Below are 23022 nucleotides of genomic sequence, written 5' to 3'. Positions count from 1 at the left end.
AAACTGCATGGAGCAGCACCTACATTTTCTTACTGCTGTAACCAGGGGAGGTTAACAACGCTAACTGTAGTCACAGAGATACAATAAAACACTGTAGATAAGGAAAATACAATTCTTGGCTTAACACATTTTTTTGAAGAAATGCCTTATAGTACTCAAGGTGAAAAGTTGTGTATAACTACAGTTCGTACTTTGTAAGATTGCACATAGACCCTTTAGTATCTAACAAACGCTATGCTCTTAAATTTTAGTGTTATGATAATGATATTGATTTATGTATATATTAATCCAGAACTTGAGTTCGGTTCTTTCTTATTTATTGGAAGATACTGGAAAAGTTTGCCTCAGTATCAGGCAACTTTACCACAAAGAGACTCAACTTTACCACAAAGCCAGATTCAGCCACATGAAATCTGGCAATAGGATGTCTTTTAGATGCAAACATTCTTACTCATGATTAAACTGTCATATATGTCCGTCTCTGTTACTGGGCTGGTAGTGACTCATTCAAGTCTCCAGGCTGGTGTTTTAATATCAGCAAATAAGCACCCTAACAGTAGCAGATCATAAGGTTTTGGGCAAATAAAGATGACTGTACTGTGAAGGGTTAGCTGTGATTCTGGAAGGGTTAAAGTTTCAATAAGTGAAACTTTGTAGGTCATGTATTTCTAGTCTTATGATCTAACCAACTTTTCTTTCTCCTTGTTCACTTCTGAATTATATATAAGAAATGGTGTTTGTTCAGCAAATATTCCAGGGACCTCCTCTTCACTCCTCCACACATGCTCATGAATCTCCATCGTACTCAGAGTTCAGATCGCAGGATTATGTCTGCTTCATCTTGATTATCTCTAGTTCCCTACAGCGATTGCAGAGGCAAAATTGAGATTTGTTTGTTTGCTTTAAAGTAACTCAACTTGAATTACCTTTTTTTGTTTAAAAATCCACTCCATAATACAAAACGTTATGAAGGGGAAGGAATTATGAGGATTAAGAATTTTTAAAGAGCTGTTCGTGGAATGGCTTCAGGACAAGGTGGACAGAAGCAACGGCAAGGACAGAAGCCACAAGGCTACAGAGACACCTGGCGGGAGGACAGGGGACAACAAAGACTTCGGGGGAACATGGCCTCTCGAGCACATGACGAGTGCGCATGTGTGAGTCACACAGAGGAAAGAGCATAATTAGAGAAGACACATGAGAAGTTAGCAGTTGACGGAACCTGTAAGCAATGATCGGAACCTTATTTCTACTCCAAGGAAAGGGGATGGCCGTGGAAGGCTCAGCAGAGAGAATTTTGTGTTCTCACTGGGATTTTAGAAGGTTTTCTCAGGATGACATGTGGGAGTATAGAACAGGGGTGCAGGGTTAAAGGAGGAAGATCAGTCAGGAGTTATTTCAATGATCTGGGAAGAGATGAATAAGTGACACAAGATGGTAGACAGGTAGAAGTGTCAGATTCTAGAAATGTCTCGATTTTGCTATAACAAATTTTGTGGATAGGCTATGAAGTATGAGAGCAAAAAAAGATCAAGATGATTCTGAGATTAGAATCTTGAGCAGTGACAAGGGTAAAGTTTCCTTCTGACAGCGGAGGAAACATTATCAAAACATGTTTGGAAGAATACAAAGCATGGCAGAGCGATTTAAGTCTTGTTTTTCTAAAAGAGATCCATGCGTCAATGTGTAGATAGTACAGTTCAGTCTCTGAGTCTGGAATTTCATTATGAGTTTTAAGATAGAGACAGACATAGATTTAGAATTCCCAAAACACAGACATTTTGGAATCCAAGAAGGTATACATAAAAAATATTTCAAGGAACAGAGAGTGATCAATTATTTCACAAACTTCCAGTTGATTAAAAAAATCTGAAAAACATGATTGAATACAGTACATTGATGTCATGATTGATTGTAGCAATGTGCTTTCAATTAATATGTGAGAGATTTAATTAGATCAAGTTCAAAGGATAAGGGAAGTGAAATTTATATCGCAGACAACAAAGTAACAAACTGCTAGAAAAGGACCAACAATTCATAGGAAAACAAGTGTAAAACAAACCTATGGAGTTGAGTCAGTATAGCTTAGAGAAAATGAGACATGGTAAATGGATGCCAGGGATTCAAAGATTGAAGCTTAAAGTTTGCCCATCTACTTCCCTTAGGATTAAGGGAACAAAGTCATTTTGGGGGAAATGAAGCTAGATAGACTAGGAAAAATGAGGTATGGTCAGCTAATAGCAAATACAGGAGATATTCCTTCATGTACTTCCCTTAAGATTAAGGGAACAAAAGTCATTTTGGGAGAAATGAAGCAGGATAATTTATGGAAACTGAGGCCTGGTGTAGGCAACTAAGAAATATGGTATCCAAAAACTTAGAAATGCTATCTTTGCTTCAAAGAGAGGCAACTGAATGGATTCTTTCCTAAGGGATGCACTTCTCACCCAAGAATTCACAACTGCCTGACAGTATGCCCTAAAATACAGATAGCAGGATGTCCCCTCCTTTCAAGGATATGGATCTGTTTTATGGCAGGAGGCATCCTTACCTGGAAACTCTGGGAATAACAGCAGGTGTAGTTAAAGCAAAGACAAAGCACCTAGATTTGCATGACTTAAAGCCAGACCCCCTGCTCTTACCCTATAAATACCCAACAGCCAGAGGAGTTGTACATCTCTCTGGGTGTCTCCTTGTGTGTGTCTGTGTCTGTGTCTTTGTGTCCCTATGAGAGCACCCACACTCTGCTAGACTGTGCCCCTGCCCTTCTGTTTGTCTGGTTTTTTGTCTGTCTGTTTCCTGGCTTGTTTACTTAATAAAGCTCTGCTAAGTTTTCTTACTATTGTGACTTGTCCAGAAATACTTATTCTGCGATTGAAGTCAAGAACCCTAAGTGAAGAGTTCCCATATTTAAAGGGGAGTTTCACTAACCCTCACCTCTGTCTGGTGACAGGGGGAGGAATAAAAATGCAAAATATTTTAGTTATGTAGAAACATTGTTCATTGTCACTCATAATAACAAAATACTAATAAAATAACATTGAAAAATATGCTTGCTATCAATAGATGTAAAAACTTACAAATACACTCATATGGCAAAGTTTTAGAGAAATACTTGATTTTATATGTTGATTTCAGACAACAAAATGGTGCAGGTCCCATTATGGGAAATTTGACAGAGATATCTAAAACAAACAATAAGATCAAGGGAGACAATAGACTTAGAAGGGAACCCACTCCATGACACTGCAATAAGAATAGCGAAGGCAATTAGCAACCACAAAGCAAATACTCTGGACAGAATTAACTTCCACAAATGCATATAATGAAGCCCCAGTCCCCAATATGAATACATTTGGAGTGAGGCCTTTAAGAAGTAATTAGGCTTAGGTCTAAAGTGGGAATTCTTTGTATGTCAGTGTGTTTAAAGGAGATCAAAAAATCATCTTCTGCAAATCAGGTGGTGAAGTCATCACTAGAAGTCAATCCTATGGGAAGTGATGTCGACCTCCACAATTGGTACCGCTTTCACAGATTTCAGAACTGTTAAAAATAAATATCTGTTTTTAAGACATCCAGTTTCTGACTGTACTAAAACGATTAAGAAAGGAATATAATGGCCAGATACGATTGTGTAAGCCTCTTGGATTTGTTAGTTACCTTTGTAGTTTTAATAAGGTCTTAGATAATATAAGATATACATTGAGTTAATTAGAAGTTGACTAATGACAGAAGTGTCATTAGGACTCATGGTTAAAACTGACATTTTATGATAAACTATATTTAAACCTTTAAAGAATAAAGAATCTTATTGCAGTTGTTCTAACAAAGTATTTTGTGAACAAGCTTTATAAGCCTTATGTTTATGATGTATAATTTTTGGAATTATTAGCAAGAGACACTTTAGAACCACGGGAAATTACTTGACCTTTTTTTCCAAGGTAGACTTTTAGATAGAAAGACGACAATATTTTGAAAGATGCACCTTAAATGTTCTGGTAACAAGGATGTAAATTTTATATTCATTAACTTGTATGCTGATTAACAAGAAGTAATGACCAGCTTGGGGCTTCTCTTTGCAAAGCAACTAAGTCAACAAATTGCCTTTATTTCAAGCTCCTTCATTAACTGCTTATTAAGACCGATAGTCTGAATTTAGATCTACTTGTCTTCCAGGGACAAATTACAGAATGAAAGTCATATAAATCTCAACTGACCTCATTAGGTTCTAATCAATTTTCTTACTGAATGAGTAGCAGGCAGGCAGTTTTATACCTCCAAATTGTCTTAGAATAATAACACATTACAACATGCTTATACTTTCATTACAATTATACCATTCCCCATGTACATGTGTGCATATAAAACCACCCAACTATACTGTACTGCTCACTCCTCCAAGAGGTAATATATTTGACCAAGCTGATAAAACTCAACCTGAAACTGTGGCTTGAGACCAATAAGCTCACAATGCAATCAGGGTGCTCTCACTGAACGTCAGTATTTGGTTAGTTGGTGGTTTTGCAAATAATCCAAGATGAATGATCTCCCAACTGGCATCTCTTGCTTCCTCTGTTTTACTCCAAATCATTTCCCTAGTATGTCCAGGGTACCACAATTAAGTAGTACCCTGCTTACCACTTTAGTTACAGTAAATGCCAAACAGTCCCTAGTTTTATATCTGCTAGATATCTGCTACAGTTCCATGCTGCTTGGGTTCCCAGGGATCATGTTGGTGCCGGCACCCTGCACTGGGGAAAATGTGATAATATCGCCCAGGTTTCCTCTAAAGCCACTTTTGACTCCAGCATTCTCCCTCCATTTGATTGATGGGGAAAGGGCATTCCGGCTTTCCATCTCTGCTGTCATAGCACAGCGAGTAGACTTTGGACCCTTTGATTTACACATACACACACAACACAAACACACACACACACACACACACATGCACAACATATACCACCAACCTATTTCCACTTCTTTCTTTATGCCAGATAATACTAAACATTGCTGCAATTTTAAAAGAGTAATTTAAACAAAGTGAGACAAAGAATTTGAAGTCTTTGTCCTTATCGTTTCCTGGTCCCTATCCTCCAGTTTTCACTCTTGTTCTTCTGTTCCTTTTCTCAAAGTATCATGTCAAATGTCCTACTTACGTCCAGTGCAGAGTCATTAATTTTTCCCTTATGAACTTCTTCACTGCTACCAATTTCTCATAAGCTCATTTTTTGACTCAAAATGTGGATATGTCTCTACCCAAAGCTTGCTCCTTACAAACAGGTATTTTGGAATCAAGTCATAACAGCATATTCTCTTTCATCTTATGTGCCTATAGGCTCCTTTGGCTCCTTTCTGATGTTACTTTAGGTCAAAAAACGTGTTCTTTTTCCTCTCAAAACTTTACGTCATTGCTCCTAATCAACTTAACATGTTGCATTTCCTGGGATGGTCCAAGAACTTTCATTCTAGACTTCTTCAGGTGTGGCTGTATCTCCTTGAGGGTTCTCTTACATAAGAGCCTGTGTATCTAGATAACTACCAATTATCTTTCAGGACTCAGCTCAGAACTCCTTTCCTAGGAGCTTCGAGACTCCAGTCCTATGGCTCATTTCTATGCTTTCAAATAGTGTTCATTCCAATTACTCAAGTGAAAATTTCTGAACACATTCCTCTTCTTTGAAGACAGGTAGGTTTCAATATTTAATCCTTGCTTCCTAAAACAAAACAAACTTTGCACATAAGAGAATTTCAATAACAACTAAAATACATAAATGCATGAAGGAAGAAAGAAAAATGTTAAGGTTTTATAAATTATTTAGCCTGAAAACTATGAACTCTTTCTCGTTCATAGCCAGTGTCTTTGATCAAACCACATCTTTCTCTTAGTAAAATCTTCTTAGCCTTTGTTGTACTTAGAATTTCAAGGACATTTCAAATTTAAGAACCACAAAATACTCAATTATCATTTAATTGACACATTTATGTCATTTCTGTTAAGCAAAATATTTTGCCTCAAATACAACTACTGCAAGAGAGATTTCTAAGCTAGCAGTTCAGCTTTAATGCAGCATAAATACAGCCAAGTTAATTCATGTCCTCTTTCACTATATTCAAATTTGACATGTTAGATGCCGTGTAATTTTCATTCTGAAAGTTTGAGAGCTCATCAAAACAGATAATTCATTCATAGTGCTTCTCAGAGATAAACAGAATAACTCAGCAAATTGAATTATATTGTCATCAGTAGGGATTCATTGTCTCTTATTTGCTGTGATTTGTCAATTTACTTGGTCTTTCTTAGAGTTGCTCACTTCAGTTTATTGTTGCCTTCTTGGAACCTATCACATTGTAAATGTGATTCCATTCTCTGTTTAGAAGGGACCCTTTTTGAATTGAAATAGGAAGAATGCTTAATGCATCTTGGGATCAGACATTTAGTTTTTTAAATATGTAAAATTTAATAAAATACTTAACATATATGGTACAATAGTATAAATGTGTCTTACTGTTGGATAAAATACAACTGATATCAATTTGGGCATTAGTGTTATATTGGTGAATGATACACTGACTGTATTTACTTCCACATTCAAATATGAGTTGAGTAGTATAATATTACAAATTTCCATATTACTCTATTAATCACCTGTCTGTCCAATATCTTATGGATTGTTGACTCAGCATATTATGTTTCTTTACTCTGTAAAGACTGTCATTTGGGGACATTTTTTGCCATGAATTCAACCTACTAAAACAAAAATATATTGCATCAGAAGTTAAAATATCAGGTATTTGTTTCTCATTTTTCATGCTAGGAAAGATTACCTATTAATCTATTGTTTGGAAGGAAAAATAGGTAATATTGTGTGTGTGTGTGTGTGTGTGTGTGTGTGTGTGTGTACTGGGGCTTGAACTTAGGGCCTCAGGTTCTTGTTTGGATTTTGGACTCAAGCCTGCTACTCTATCTCATGAGCCACATTTCTGGCTTTTTTCTGGTTAATTGGAGACAAAAGTCTCATGCATTTTTCTGCCCAGGCTGGCTTCCAACCATGATCCTCAAATCTCAGCATGCTGAGTAGCTAGGATTGCAGGAATGAACCACAAGCAACCAGCTTGTAAAATATTTATAGAAACAAACTTACTTACAATATTGGAGTTTGCAGAAATAGTACTCAATATTTTTCAATCTCTTCCATTTAACTCACTAATCCTAAACCATCTTGCCATAATTCTACTTTTGAAACAAATTAGGAATTTTATTTTGGTAGAAAAGAAGGTAAGTACTGTCTTAGGAGCTAAGGAACTTTGAAGTGAGGTAGTTCATAAGCAATTCATTTACTGATGCTAATAACTACATAGTTCAGTTTGTTTACTGATGGTAATAACTACATGTATCAATCAGGGTCTGAGCCAAGAAGAGTGGAACACACAACCTTGGTGATTTGAGAAGAAAATGATTAATACAGGAACTATTTATAAAACCGTAAGCAGACCATAAGGAGTAACAAGTTTTCAGGCTAGCTGCACATGGCAAACCAGACAACCTTGAGATCTGAAAGAGAGAGGAGGGAACAATTATTGAACACAACAGCATTAGGATGATTGAGGAGGGGATGGGGGAATGGGAGGGCTGGACAGAGTCAAGGGATAGAACTATGGCCTGTGGTTGAAGACTATTCCCTACCCAAATACAGCCAGGAATAGGGAACAAAGCTTAATTAAGCACTTGGCCTCTTTTCCCTCCATCCTCTCAGCTCAGGACATAAATGCTTCCCCTGGGGCAAAAGAAGACACAAGGCTTTCATACTTCTGGCCCATCTCTTGGGACAGAGGTCAGGGCTTAGAGAAGGATGAAGAGTGTATGGGAAGCACCAAACAGAAGACTGCGCAGTAGCCACCAGACACAGGGAGATCTTTCTTAACAGCACAAAGGAATGAAAATGACTTCTCTATTGAATCTTTTTCAACTTTTGTTGAATGTAGAGTGAGTGTTTATTGCACTGCATTTTAAAATCGGTGTTGCTTTTAGAAGGAAGACTATCCTTTAAGGAGCCAATATTTTTTTCCTTTATTTTTTAGAGACTTGCTATATGTAAACGTATCTCTCATAGGAAATTTGCCTGTGGCTCTATCTCAGGGCTGCTATTTGGAGACCAAGTGACTGGCTGAGACATTAAGGGACAGGAAGATTGAGTCTGCTCATTTCAGGTATAGTAGACCTTCTAACCTGCATTGAATTTGGTGCAGGCATTTGTGATAAGATAATAAAATGAATGCTGGTGGCTGAGTTTCCTCCTTTCAGGAATAGCATCTTGATTCTTCAAATCACTGTCTTAATGCTTAGGAAATTTCCTCTTTAATAGCATATACATTCAAAGAAAGTGAAATAAGTCTTTCAGTAATGGCCTTTGTAAAGTCAAGATGTGACACAGAATGTCAGAATTGACCCTTTGAAATGGATTGATTCAATAGTATAATCTAAGCATAATGGCAACAATAAAATATAAATCAAATACAGATTATTTGTAGCATGGATTTGATTTTTTTTTCTGTATAAGCACTTCTTTCTAGCTAATGGCTTAGTAAATTCTTTACTGAGGCTACTGGACATATTTATTTTCTGGTCCTGTTTGACTTCTTGTATTCTTGAGATGCACTTGCTCATCTCCTTTGAGAATCAGACTATTTTTCTGTGCCTTAATGATCTTCATTAGGCTTATTGCTTTACTTGAATCAAGACCAGTAAAGAAACTGCAGAGAGAGAGAGAGAAAAGAGAGAAAAAGAGAGAGAGGGAAGCATTTGTTAAAGTTTCAGACTTCAATTAGAATCATTTTCACCTGCATTAAAACAAAATGTGGTTTCTGCACTTACTTCTGAATAGACCCTGATACCCACAAAGAGTTGGAGAACTCTGCTGCCCTTTCAGAGTTCCAGCCCTCAGAAACCAAGGGCAGGGTCAATGTTCAATCAGTTGAACTAGAGCAGTGGATTTCAACCTCTTACTACATGGGTCAGTTCCGTCCACTGCACCCTTACAACTTATGCCTTATAGTTTTTACACTTTTTATTTGGAAGATAGGGTTGCAGTTCAAAGATTCTGAATCCTTAAAATCTCCCAGGTTGATAACTTCTCTCCACCTCAAAAAGCTCTGAGTAATATTTTGGACCTCTCATTGCACAATTTATTTTGTTTTATCAAGAATATGGAAAGAAATTGACACTGGGCTCTAAGCTTCTAAAGCTAAGGAAGCCTGAGGTTTCAAGGCCCTCATTTGCATATCCCTTGGGAGTCAGTGAAATTTCAGGAGCTTTAGACTGGCGAGGGGTACCAGGTTATCGTCAGGAATTATTTCGGTGTCAAGTTTTATGGTAAATCGCTATGAGAAATGTCAAAACAAAGGGATATGAAAGCCTAAGGTTGTTACTTTCTCCTGCTTGCTTTTCTCATCCTGAATAAATGATTTATTTTGTATGCATGATACGTAACTCGCTCTCCTTTCTTTTTCAAAAACTACCTGATAGCCAAAACTTGGGACTGACCTTAGTTGACTGTTTGGGCTGCAATTAGTGTGAGAAGGAATGGGAATGACAGCAGGAGAAACAGAAAGAGGAACGAGAGGTAGATCCTGCAAACACAGCATTTGATATCCAGCTGGGTATAGGGAGAAAGGGCAATGGAAGGACTAAAATGATCCTAGGTCATTAAATGTGAATGATTTAGAACACATTGACATCAGAATGTACTAAGGATAGAGAGAGATGGTGTTGGGTACAAAGTAAGGAATGTCTTACCCACAGCTTATATAAGGCCCATTAAATCACATGATGAGACCAATACATAAGCTTCTCCTATACATCCCTCCAAATGGCTGATCAAGGCCTCCTGGGTGTATTGATACTTCTGTATCACTTGTGAATGATACTATAAATATCCAAATGGTCCTTGGCAGAAACAAAGTTTAGCCATCTAATGAGTATAATGAGTATATACATACATTTATATAGAAATATGATATAAATATGTATATAATATTGGAAAGCTACATAGTAGAATAAATGCAATGGTACTCTTAGATCCTGATATGGTAAGATCTCAGCTCCCTGTTCTCAAGGCATTCCCAGTCCATGTGTCTTGTTCAAAATTATCAGATATGCAGGGACTGAAACGAGGGAGAAGCAACAATTGGATCTGATACATGCCAGTCTTTAGTACAGCGAAGGAATCAGGATGCTCAGGAAAGAATAACCTACTGAGGAAATTGGGATCTGAGGGACCTGATGCTTACTAGTAGAGGATGGGCAGAGGCTTTCATGTTTGGAAACTAATGAGAAAATTTATTCTTGTAGATTGGAAGGCTGGTCCAAAGTTAGCAATGCCTACTTTGTTGGAGAAATTCAGAAAAATAGAATGGCTAGAAAAATGAGTGAGGTGAAGACCACAGAGAGCATGAATGAGCATCCTGGAATGAGCATCCTGAAATTGCTGAACTTGTTATGTGATGCTTGTACATTGGAGATATTATTAAATTCAAGCTGGGTTTTAGGTTAATGGGATACACGGAGGAAGAAAAAATAATTAATGTGAAGTTATAAATTAAAATGAAGACCCATGGGAGGCGCATTATGTTGACATGGTACAATCTATTGGTGTACTAATTAAGTCCCTTTGCAGAGATGAGAATATATCTGTGCCCTTTAATAATATTATGCTCACCTATTGAACATTTCAATGTGCCAAACAATCTAACAATGTTCTAGGAATTACTTCATTCAACCATGCTCCATACCCCAGTGGTATATTTCTATACTCTCATTGACAGATGAAGAATCTGAGTTAGAAATGAGTGAGCATCTTGCACAATGCCAGGTGGCTACTCACTGGCAAAAAAAAAAATCCCCAAAACAAACAAACAAAAATAAAACCAGGCAGTCTGACAACAGAGATCTTGGTAAACATAAAAGATTAGGGTTTTTTTGAAAGGTCATATTTATCAAACCCATTGAATTTTGTATTCAACTATGGTATTTTCAGTCTAAAATAGTGCTTTAAATTTTAGTAATTTGACAAAATTGATTCTGTGGGAATAGGTATCCTGTAACTTGGACTTGACACTTACTTAGCACAGAGTGAGCTTAGAGGACAAGAAAAGCCCCTGCCCCAGTGTGAGACAGTCAGGGTATTAGGAAGAAAACGGACTGAGAAGGCAGAGAGACTGGTCAACCAACTGAGCTGACAGTGAATTAGTTGATCTTTTAGCACTTCGGTGTGCTGTACCCGCAAATGAAAGTACTGTTATAGGTTTAATTCCTAGGGAGCAGCAACAGCTGTGGGGAACAGTGTTGAGCATGCAGAATAAAGTTCCTTGAAATGTACAGGTTTGTCTGTTAAAAAAAAGAAGTAGAGAATGAAGATGGAGAGAATGAGGATGAAGAGAATGAGAATGGATAGAAGTAGAGCTCTTGTGTGCTTTTAACCTTTGCTTTAGCAAATTTCTGGGTAGCATCAAAGCTAGACTATGCCTTTAGTCTTAGCCTGAGTAGGTTTGGGGGTAAGCTAATTTGCTGTTTGTAGTGGGATGGGAAGGGTATTGTTCCTGATGACTATTGCCAAAGAACAACACTGAGGGCTGGCTGTTGTTAGCCTCCTCAGTGAACAGGCAAAAATGTTTCCCCAAAGAAGTATCTGGTGATGTCATCTCGTTTACTTTTCTTCTGGTGACAACATTACCTAGTATGTGTTGGTCTTTTCTCAATGTAACCAAAGTACATCTTATTGAGATCATAAAAATGAACGAGTTGGTTTGTTTTATATTTCTCTTTCTTATTTTCATGTCCTTCTCTTCAGAGAATGAGTCAATTACTTAAAAAAGTAACACATCTCTACCATCTCCTGATGCAGTTTTCAGTTTCCTATGTTTTACCCCAGGCAAAACTACTAAATGTTTTTTGTTGTGATGCGGACAACTAGACTTGAAGCCTAAATGCCTGCATGCAAACACAAATTAAAACTACCTAAGTGATACTGAGACAGCAGTGAGTGAGTGTATTAGTTTCTGCTGGCTGCTATAACAAACTATACAAAATATATGGCTTGAAAGAAGACAAGTTTGTTGTTCCTTCTAGAAGTTATAACTACATAATGAATTGCGTCATACTAAAGTCAAGTGGCCAATCAGCCAATACTTCCTTCCAGAAGCTACAGGGGGATATTGTGTACTTGAATTTTTCATTTCCTGGAGGCAGCCCATACTTCTTGATTCATAACCCCTTCCTTCCATCTTCAAAACTAGCAATGACAGGTTGAGTTCTCTTCACGATGAACTATTCTGACATTCAATCTCTCCTCTCCCTCCTTCACTGCTGACCTTTGTAAACGCAATAGTTGTAATTGGGTAATCAAGGTTAACTTCCTCAACTTAAGTTCTTAAGGCAATCACATGGAAATATGTCTACTTCCTTGTGTGAGGTTACACATTTGACACCTGTGGATTAAGACTCAGAACATGAGTCTACCACAAGGTTGCAAAAGTACTTGAGAAAGACTACAAAACCAGGGCCTTACCTCTATCCACAGAAGTATAAGGAACAACTTCAGACTTTAAATTTTAGTATTTGATAAGTGATTCCTACAGGCAGAAAAAGGGTACAGATTTTATAAAAGAAAGACCATAACATGAAAAAGTTACATATGTTTGAAAAAATATAAGATACAAATTTGACATCAAAAGCAAGATGTTCCATGAAAATACAATTTAAAAAAAAAAGATAGGAGAATGAAATGGAAAACAGAATGAATTTTGAAGAGCTATCATTGAAAGAAGTTAAATTGGATCCCTGAGGAAGTAAGGGTGAAAAAGTGGAAATGGATGAGAGAGTTCTAGGTGACAGAAATACCACCAGAAAAAAATCATGAGATTGCAATACATGGACATGTGTAGTTTAACTTCATCCTAGGGAATGCAAAGGATTATATTTTACAATACGGACAGGAGAACTTTCTAGGCTTAAATTGATAATTCAGGGGAAAGTAAGAGAGAAAAATACAAATTTAACAAAATAACATTCCCATTAAACATTATTTCTGGACATAGTCATGCCAAAACCTAAAAAATTTCCATGAGTATGGAGTTGCCCACAGCATTTTCTATTACACCATCAGTCATCTCTTCTGAAGTGGCCTTTATCAAATTTTTATAGTAGTAAATACTGAGGTAGAAATTGTTATACTCATCAAACAGTCAGACCAGATGCTCAAAAAGAAGGTAAACAAACACTGTTTTAAACTATGCAGTTTGAGTCAGAGCTAAGAAAGACGTAGCACTAAATGCAACAGTCTGATAAAATGATAATGTCCCAAAATATTTATTAATTTGGCAAATATACTGAAAACATCCTTTTCAGTAAATATATCACACCTTCAGATTTGCAAAATATTGCATTGAGAAAAGGAAGAAAAGGAAGAAAAATGATGGAGAAAGAAGGTCAGTAAGAATCTATTTGGTATCCCCAGATCAGAAAGTGTTCAATGTTGATAAGTGCAATTTCAAAGGATTTACATATATCTTGACAATTTGTTGAAATTCTACTTGCTGATGCTTTGCTATGAATAGAGGAGTTTTCTCTCCCTGAGAACATTCATTGTAATTTCACTGGGATGAGTAGCTCAAGTGAAATCATTAATGTCTAAGATTCTAGATATCTTTGTGGTCTTGAAACCTAATCATGAGAGTTGATGTTTGCCTGTGTTCCTCCCTAATCCATCACATTTAACTATTTCACCAAGAGATAGGACAGAAAAAGGAAATGATGACCCAAAGTCCTTACTACATCAGTAATGAGGGACAAAGAAATGTGTTACACATGTGAATTTCTAGAAGGGGCTAGACTATCATTAGGGTCAGACTAAAGAATCCAGACACACACACTGCTGAACTTACGTATCATGGGTGGCATACAATGAGAAGAGATCTTGTTGGAGAAAGAAGGGAGTCAAAAATACATAAGGAACTCAGGAGGCTGAGATCTGAGAATGGCAGTTCAAAGCAGCAGGGTCAGGAAAGTCCGTGAGACTGTTATCTCCAATTAGCCACCAGAAAACTGGAAATGGTGCTGTGGCTCAAGTGGTAGAGCGCTCACCCTGAACTGAAGAGCTTAGGGACAGTGCCCAGGCCTACACTTCAAGCTCCATGCCCGACAAAAAATAAAAATAAGGAATATCTTTAAGGAGAGGGGACAGTAGACACTGAAGGCATATTTAGTCAAATTAACAGTGGGTCTAAACCAACCCCTTCTCAAAAATGGTGCCCAAACACTTGGGTCTGGCTGTGTAGAGAATTTATATGGCTGCAACTCTTTCCCAGAAATCCTGAACTTGAGTTGGATTAGACTAGAAAATGGCTTTCTAGCATGTCTCTTTGGGAAATCCATCTTAAACTACATCCTAGGAAACCTGTTGTTACTTAAACTTAGAGATGCATAGGGGAGGAGTGGAAGAGAGGTGAACTATATGGAAATTCTGTTCAGCACCCACATCTAGATATTGGGGAGTTCAGCGCCCTATAATTTGTGGCTCACAGACCCAGCGATAGAGAACTGAATCACTATTTGCTGACCTAGTACACACAGAACAGGCAAAGCACATTTCCGTGTGGTAATATTTGAAAAGAAGAATGCATTATTGAGTCTGTGTGCTTTTCTCTTTTCCTTGTTCTTTCTAAAAATTACCCTTTGCTATTTCTCCCAATAGGTTACCAGCTTCTTGTGATGGTTATTTGTTCTTCAGGCAAGTCATTAGGTGAAGAACAGAAGGTCAGGAAATAAAACACTTTGCACCCTAGGCCATTAGACAGTTGTAAATAAAATTAGAACATAGAGATACATTAGCTCTTTGGGCAAGGGAAGCAGCCACAAACATTATAAAGGTTCAGAAAATTTAAGGATTTACTTTAGATGACACAAGCCAGGATAAGAATTACATAGAGTAGGGACTGTGATATAAAAGCAACTCTCTACATAAACCTGCAAACTGGATTTGAAACCTATGGCAGATGGCTTTGTTTTATTTGGAAATACACCCTCCCACACACCACACCACACACACACACACACACACACACACACACACACACACACAGAGGCATATAACACTTCATAGGCAGTTTAAGAATGTTAGTCATAAGTTATGATTTACTGACTATTTACTCTGTACCATGTATTGTTGGCATTTTGCATATGGGATATTTCAACCCACATGTATAATAGTAGTGTATAGTGGGTATTATTATGGGTATATAGTGGGTATATTGGGTATGGCCAGCAGATGTCTGTTGTCAGAGATTGGTTGAATCATGCGATTTGCTGGTGAAATATGTTTCTCTTTACTGTATTCTTTTTGAAGTATTCTATTGCAGGCATTCTGAAAAATATACATCAAAATATCAATCTTTCTTTTAGAATTCAGAAAACATTTTAGGATTTTGGAGAATATAATCCCTTAGTCATGTGACTTGTCAACTCTTCTGCAAAAAGGCAAATATGCTGGCTAATTGAACATTGTGCACTAGAACTTGGTGGCCTATTTTACTGCTTGTCAAAATATAAGACAACTCATATTTTTTATGAAGTGGAGGTCTACAAAAGTGGAGATTAATTGCCCATAGATAGCGCTCCAATAAATCCTCATTAGAATCAGCTTGTCTGAATAAGAATATGTAGTGCTGACTGCAAAACCATGTTAGCAGCTGTAATTATTTAGCACTAGCACATATTATTTTGCAAATATTGTATTTCTCCCTTTGACCCATTGTACATCTCTGCTTAGCTTAATTGAAAAGAATAATGTTTTTGACCAGCAGAGAGCAGCAATGATATACTATATAACAGCTAGCCTGGTGAACTTGATCATCTTTTTTTTTTTTTAAATGTCTGTTTTGTCAAGTCTATACATTATGTCTTGAGTGATCCTGGTCTTTGGCTCAAAGATCCCTGCATTTAATCATTGAGGAGGTTCCACTTGCCGGATCTCTCTGTCATGTTGTTGACCTAATGTATAGGGTGGTTTCCTGCTTTCAGTCCTGCCTCCTAGCGCTGCCAGCAAGCCTCAGATGTCTACATAAAAATGTGGACTTTGTAAGCTGCTCTATGTTTACTCACAGAATGGCTTTCTTGTGTAAAAGTCAATTAAGGATCTCAGCGGACACAGAGGGAGATAATCTTAATAAGAGGGTGAACAGAGAACCTAAGCTGAGGAAGATGACAATACTTAACAGAAAACTGGAATAGGGGAGATGGAATAGAGCCTTCAATAAGAAACGGAGGGAGAATCTCTAAGGTGAACCGAAAAGAAGAGGTTATTTCCAGAATAACATGGTCATTTGTTAACTCTTTCTGATGGTAGTTCATGCAAGCATAGAGAAGAGATGACTTTGGAAACAGATGCTTTAAAAAGACAGGTGTCATTTTGCAGACTTGAATCTGCATGGGAATTGAGGGGAGAGGTTAACACAGAGTTTGCATCTACAAGTTTGGTAACTTAAAGCAAGCTAGGCCAAAAAAAAAATGCACTTCTTCAAATGCAGAAGGAAAGCAAAACAGAAATAATTACACACAAAGACTTTGAGTTGGGCAAGGTAATGTATCTACTCTGAGGAATAACTAAAATGGCTTTGAATTGCTGAAGTGTGTGTGTGTGTGTGTGTGTGTGTGTGTGTGTGTGTGTGTGTGTGTGTGTGTGTGTGTGTTTCTTGGAGGGGTAATGGTTTGAAAGCAGAAATTACATCAGTGATAAAATGGGTGACATTGATCAAGACACACTGCATTCAAAAGTTAGTATGTACAACTCAAAACCTTTTATAGAAACATTTAGAGATACGTAAAGTAAATAAATGTTATAAATAAATTTAACTATGTAAACACAAGTAAAACTCACTGGTGTAGAACATGAAAAAATCTAATAAAATGAGTAAGTTTCATGAGATTATTGGGATTATGTGACCACAAACTGAGATAGAATCAGAAAAGTAATAAAATTACCTTACGCTCTCAGTCACTGCTTATATTCAGAAGCTAGTGTGTGGAAACATTTACTGGATGATTAGGATTGTGGAATAAGAAGAGGTTAATACACTCAGGGAAATGCTGGTTGAATTGTCTGACCTTGGAAGGTAAGAAGATGTAGAATATAATGATGGATGTGGAAAATTTGGAAAAATGTGATTCTCTATGAAATATCCACAGCACTCCATAGGAAGTTTGACACAGAAGGATCAAAAATACCATTCTCCTTTTCCTTGACCTCAGTAATGTGTCTTGTAACTTTTAAGATTTGAACATATACACAGAACACACACTCACACACACACACACACACACACACACATACACAATAAATCAATCAATTCATGTTCATTAAATGCATTGACAATCATTGTTAAACTAGGTCTTTTCAGTAAAGCAGAAAATGTGTGTGGTTCAGGGAATAGGCAACTTGTGAATCTAAAAAGGAAAATCCTAGAGACACTTAATACAATGATATCTTCATTAGGTATTCCTTCATTTCCAATCCAGAGCAAATGAATGAATAAATTCTCTGCCTGAATATATATTTATATACACATATATATGCATCTATGTATCATCTATATATATTTCAAACCCTTGTATTGTAACCTTCTGTCAGCCTGCATCTGCAGCACAATTGCAAACCATGAAGATACTCCTACCTTCCACTCTGACCTTGTAAAACCAGGCTAATAACTTCAGAACTAAGAAAACTATAACAAAATGCTGGGAAAGTCTTTGGAAACAGGACAGCAAAATCTGTCCTCCTACCCAAGGCATTTCTGAGAAAAAGAACCCCATTTTTGGCAATACTGAAATTTTCAAGACTATGCTTTCTGTGTAGTTGCTACACCAGTGAGTCATGTCTCTAGTGCTTATCTGCCCTGATTATCGTATTTTTGTGAAGAATTGTGCCTGGACTATGACACACATCCCACCTTCCTATTTTATGCTTCTTACTACTGCTGGCATGAGAAACATTCACCAGCCTGGCCCAGGTTCTTTGGTTGAGATAGAATCTATTGGGCTGGCAATAAATCATGATTTTTCCAATTTCCGGAAAAATCTGTAGCTAACTGTTCAAAGGCAAGCACCCAGAGGTATTAGACCCTTATAATCTTTTTTTCACCTTGAATATATTTATGTAGTGTCTGCACAGACAACATCAGGCCCTATAGAAATACAACCATAGTTTCCACTTTCAAGAATTTATAGTAGTATGCAATCTTCTGAGGATTAAAATGTCACATAGGAAAAAATTTGAATAGTTAGGAAGAGAACCAACATGACCCCAGGGAAGAGCTTCTTGGTACTTGTTAGTTCAAATTACAGCTTGAAGAATGGCTGGGAGCTGCAGTAGGGAAGAAAAGAAAGTTCACTTGGCAGTGATTGAGAGACAGATAAACAAAGTTCAATGATTCTCCAAGCCAGATCCACATAAGACTCACTTAGTGGAGTTGAGGCAACAATGCTTGGTAAGAAATGTACTCATTATCTTGCGCATGTAATTCTAACCCCTCTGTATGGTATTTTCACAATAAAAAAATAGCAGCCCTAAACTCAGGCTCTAATTCAGGAATCTTCCCACGTGAAGCCTGAGTACCTGTACTTTAGGATATTTCCAACATTGAAAACCCTGTCTGAGTGAACTTACAGAATCCCCGAACATGCAATCTGCTTATGCAAAGGATGTGAGGAGGGCTATATTAACAAACAGATCCTACAATGGAAGGCAAATGGGGAGACCATTGGTGTTCTATGGCCCAAAGGACTTTCCACTGGAAAACAGAAATCACACTGGCCTTTCATAGAAGTCAGTTCATACAGCAGGAAGCAAAGTCTGGAAGTGGTGTTTTAGAGACTGCAGGGCAGAGACATGTAAAACATCCATTTCTATTCACAGTGGTTTCATAATCATTTCTGCCTCCATACTGGTTTATCATGTGAGCTCAGCTTTTGACACTTTGACTCCAAGAACATCAACTTTTACCAAACACATTTTAAATAGCACATTTGACTCTGCATTTAAAATGACCCAGAGTCTGTTGTCTAGCTGTATTGGGAAGTGAGAAAAATCCCCCAAGTTGAGAACTTTTGTAAATTCACTATGATGCCCTCAGTAGACCATAGTTTGGAAGCAGACTTAGGATTCCAACATTGGCTATGTGTCAGCTAGCGAAGCCAAAGGAAGATCGGGCAAAGGTTTCACCCATACCTGTGTAGAGAATGGCTGGAAAGCAGGTTCTCTTGCTGATCAGAGACCTGAATTCCACCTTCCTTAAATCACAGCTGTTCAGCTTCCCTCTATGATGATGGTAGAAATAATTGCTCTATTCTTCTGAGTCAGTTTTCTCATCTGTGAAATGTTAGTGTACTCATACCGAAGTCCAACTTTGATGCTTTGCAACATGTACCCCTTATTTATTCTTCCAGTGGTCCTATGACTTAGTTTTAATTGCCTTATTTTATATGTCAGAAAAAAAGAAAGCTTAGGACAAAAATAGTCCAATTTCGAAGCCTGAGTTTAATTTACCACATAGCATTCACTTCTTAACACAACATGTACTGAAAACTAGCAGGTTCCCAGTTTCAGAGGAGGCAAAAATATATGTTGAACTTCTGAATAATGTGTGTGGGCAAAACAAGAGGCCTATGGTCATTACAGCACTTTCAATTTGAATTTTGTTTTTCTTTTTGTGGGTCATGGGGCTTGAATTCTGGGCCTGGGCACTGTCCCTAAGCTCTTCATCTCAAGGAGAGTGCTTTACCACTTGAGTCACAACACCACTTTTGGTTTTCTGGTGGTTTATTGGAAATAAGAGTCTCAGGGACTTTCCTGCCCAGGGTGGTCTTTGAACTGTGATCCTCAGCCTCCTTAGTAGCTAGGATTATAGGCATGAACTACTGGCACCCTGCTCAACTTGAATTTTTTTGTAATTATACCTTCTGGTTCGAGGAGATGTCCACTAAGGATCCACTGTGTACCAGTCTTTGTCCTAGGCACTGGGTTTATGGGAATTAACTGAATGATATAGGGAAACCTCCACATCTGGCCACGCCCTACAATCCTTACTGAAGGCAAAACAAATTCAAGTGATAGCATCTTCATCCTCAGCCACTTGCCTTCTCTTGTAAGTAGGGAAAGTGCTATGTATGTTCCTTTCTCCAAATAGAACTACTTGAGCATGTTTAACAGAAACATGACTCCTCTTCATGATTAGAACTGTCACCTGCTCCCATTTGATATTTGCATTGATAAAAGTTTTAATCACTAGAAAGACCTTGAAAGCTGTGGATTCTGCTTCCTTCATTCGACAAGAGCATCTCTGATGGCAGATATTGCCTCAACTTTCCATCTCCTTCCTTATAAAAGATGTTCCTTTCTTCCTGTGTGTTTCTGTTGTTCTAGCTTCTCATTATAGCTCTTTGAAATATAAATGACTAAATAAGACAACATGATTTGTTTTAATTCCCTAGTTTATTCGATCAAGCACTTGAAGGTCAGTGCCAAATAGAAAGAGAGCAAGCATCCTTCTAATAAACACAGATGCTTACACAAGACAGATGTGACGGGAGGCAAAGGAACAGAGTCTTCTGTTTTGAAATGTCTCTTGTATAACTTTTATACATATTGATTGAGGCAGATATGGGATAGTTTAGCTTTGAAGCCTGGAATGACTTTCATATATCCTTACCAACTTGATTTTACAGGATAGCATGCTGAACAAAAAGGTTAAAGAGAGGCTAAAAAAAAATGAAAGAATGAGCAATGGAATCAAACTGAGAATAAAGCAAAGATGAATGCCTCTGATTTAGTAATTGAAGAGCATGGCTTGTTACTCAAGATTCCTCTGAATTGACACTTTGGGGAATTACACTTGGACATTTAATTTATTCACCAAACCTACGTTGAATGCCTACTCTAGACATTATATTCTGTGTTTCCTACCATAAAGAGGGCAAGAAAACTCATGCTACAAGGTATTTACATGCTGTTTGTCATAGGGTGCGGTAGAGGAGGCTGGGGAGGGGTGGAGAGTCAGGTAGAATGGCAGTGTAGAGGATGAACATGTCACTTTCATATAGGAAATGGAAGCTCCAACAAAATCAACAAGCTCATGAAGGAAACTTAACTACACATCTGTCTTTATATATGTATGACTTTGTTTCTATGTTTGGGATGCCACAGACTACCCTGACACTGAAATTAGAACACATGATTCCTGTGGGAGTTGAGCCCAGTAAACACAGTGACAAGTGGGAACAGGAGACAATGTAAAGAGCCAGTAAGCCATCTCAGCACAAGATGTGGACACTGCCAGTTTCTGCAGGTATCAGAAGCAGTTTGAAGGCACTTTCCTGAAACCTAAGTAATACTGAGGAATTGAGCTTATGAAAATCCAAAGTGGACCATTGTAGATTTAGAGACTATCAAATGAAAAGGCTCAGAGATACATTATCTTGTTCTCTGTAGGAGCAGAGTCATTCCCAGCAGTACCCAACCCTGCCGTACCTTTCAGGTTAGGGTAAGGATTTAAGACCTGTCTTTCCATCTATCTTGATGGTTTAGTACCATGCCGGTCTGATACTTCCATGAAAGCCTAGTTGTTTCTCTTCTCTGTTTTGGAGGCATTGTGCTGGAAGGCAATGTTTCTTTTCTGGTTTCTTTTCACTTTATACAAAATTGGTAATCAAATACCTATTGGTCAGTGCTGAACTACATACTTCTCAAGAGCTATTGGCTTTTTCAAACTCACATTCCATGGTCCAGTTCTGAGTTCAGCCTGTTGAAGGAATGTTTGTCCTAAGAAAAATTATTTTAATTTTTAGGACCAGTTTTCCTTTTACCTAGTTGAGATTCTCACTGTGAAGAATTACCAGGGCCAAGCACCAGTGGCACCCTGAGGAGACTGAGAGCCGAGGATCATGGTTTGAAGCCAGCCCCAGCAGAAAAGTCCCTGTGAGACTCTTATCTCCCTGCAAGTGGCACTGTGGCTAAGTGGTAGAGCACTAGCCTTGAGCACAAAGAAGCTCAGGAAGAGTGCCAGATCCTGAGTTCAAGCCCCACAACTGACAAAAAAGGAATTACCAGGATTTTTTACCTGAGCTAGTCCAGTGGTATTAACTGGTTATCTTCTAATCTTTTAGCTCTGTAGGACCAAGAGCTGCCCCCTTGTTCACCATGGTCTCCAAGAAAAGCTCTGACTATAGACTTAAAGAGACTTTTGTTAGCAGAGCGTCAGTGGCTCACGCCTATAATTCTAGCTACTTAGGAGGCTGAGATCTGAGGATCGCGATTTAAAGCCAGCCTGGGCAGGAAAGTCCGTGAAACTCTTATCTTCAATAAGCCACCAGAAAACTGGAAGTAGCACTGTAGCTCAAGTGGTAGAGTGCTAGCCTTGAGCTGAAGAGCTGAGGGACAGCACTCAGACCCAGAGTTCAAGCCCCATGAATAACAACAACAACAAAAACAGAGACTTTTGTTCATTTATGAAGCATAAAACACAATATTAATTTTAACTATTTAAGTTTTTTTTAATAATTCAAGCTAAACAGACTGGAAAGGTTCTAGTCATTTTTTTAATTGTGAGAATACCGTACAGAGGAGTTATAATTACATGGGCAAGATAATGAGTACATTTCTTTTTTTAAATTAATTTATTTTTTTATTGTGAAAATACTATACAGAGGGGTTACAATTACATGGGCAAGATAATGAGTACATTTCTTATCAAGAATTGTATCCTCCTCCTTTGTTTCCCCTTCCCATCCCTTCCCATACTCTTCCCCTCCCCTCACCTGATCCTCGCCCCACCCCCCACCAAAGTTGTTAAGTTTGTTTTTGGACATAACGACTTGTACATCTTGTTGTTGCAATGGGTCCACCTGTATCCCTATTTAAACGATTTGTTTTTTTCCCTTCCCCTCCACAAATTATATCAACATCAAATACAGTGAAAGTA

At 37.8% G+C, this 23022-nt stretch overlaps 1 protein-coding gene across 2 annotated transcripts in view; it reads left to right on the top strand.

Moving 5' to 3' along the window:
• The window catches only part of Kcnip4 (potassium voltage-gated channel interacting protein 4), a 901081-nt gene that overhangs the window by 602079 nt on the left and 275980 nt on the right, over positions 1 to 23022 (top strand). The gene's annotated exons all lie outside the window — the stretch shown is intronic.

Source organism: Dipodomys spectabilis, unplaced genomic scaffold (genome assembly GCF_019054845.1).
Source record: "Dipodomys spectabilis isolate Male_0828 unplaced genomic scaffold, ASM1905484v1 ptg000021l, whole genome shotgun sequence".
Classification (NCBI taxonomy): Eukaryota; Metazoa; Chordata; class Mammalia; order Rodentia; family Heteromyidae; genus Dipodomys; species Dipodomys spectabilis.
Note: the sequence above shows the minus strand (reverse complement) of the source record. Positions and strands in the feature narration are given on the sequence as shown.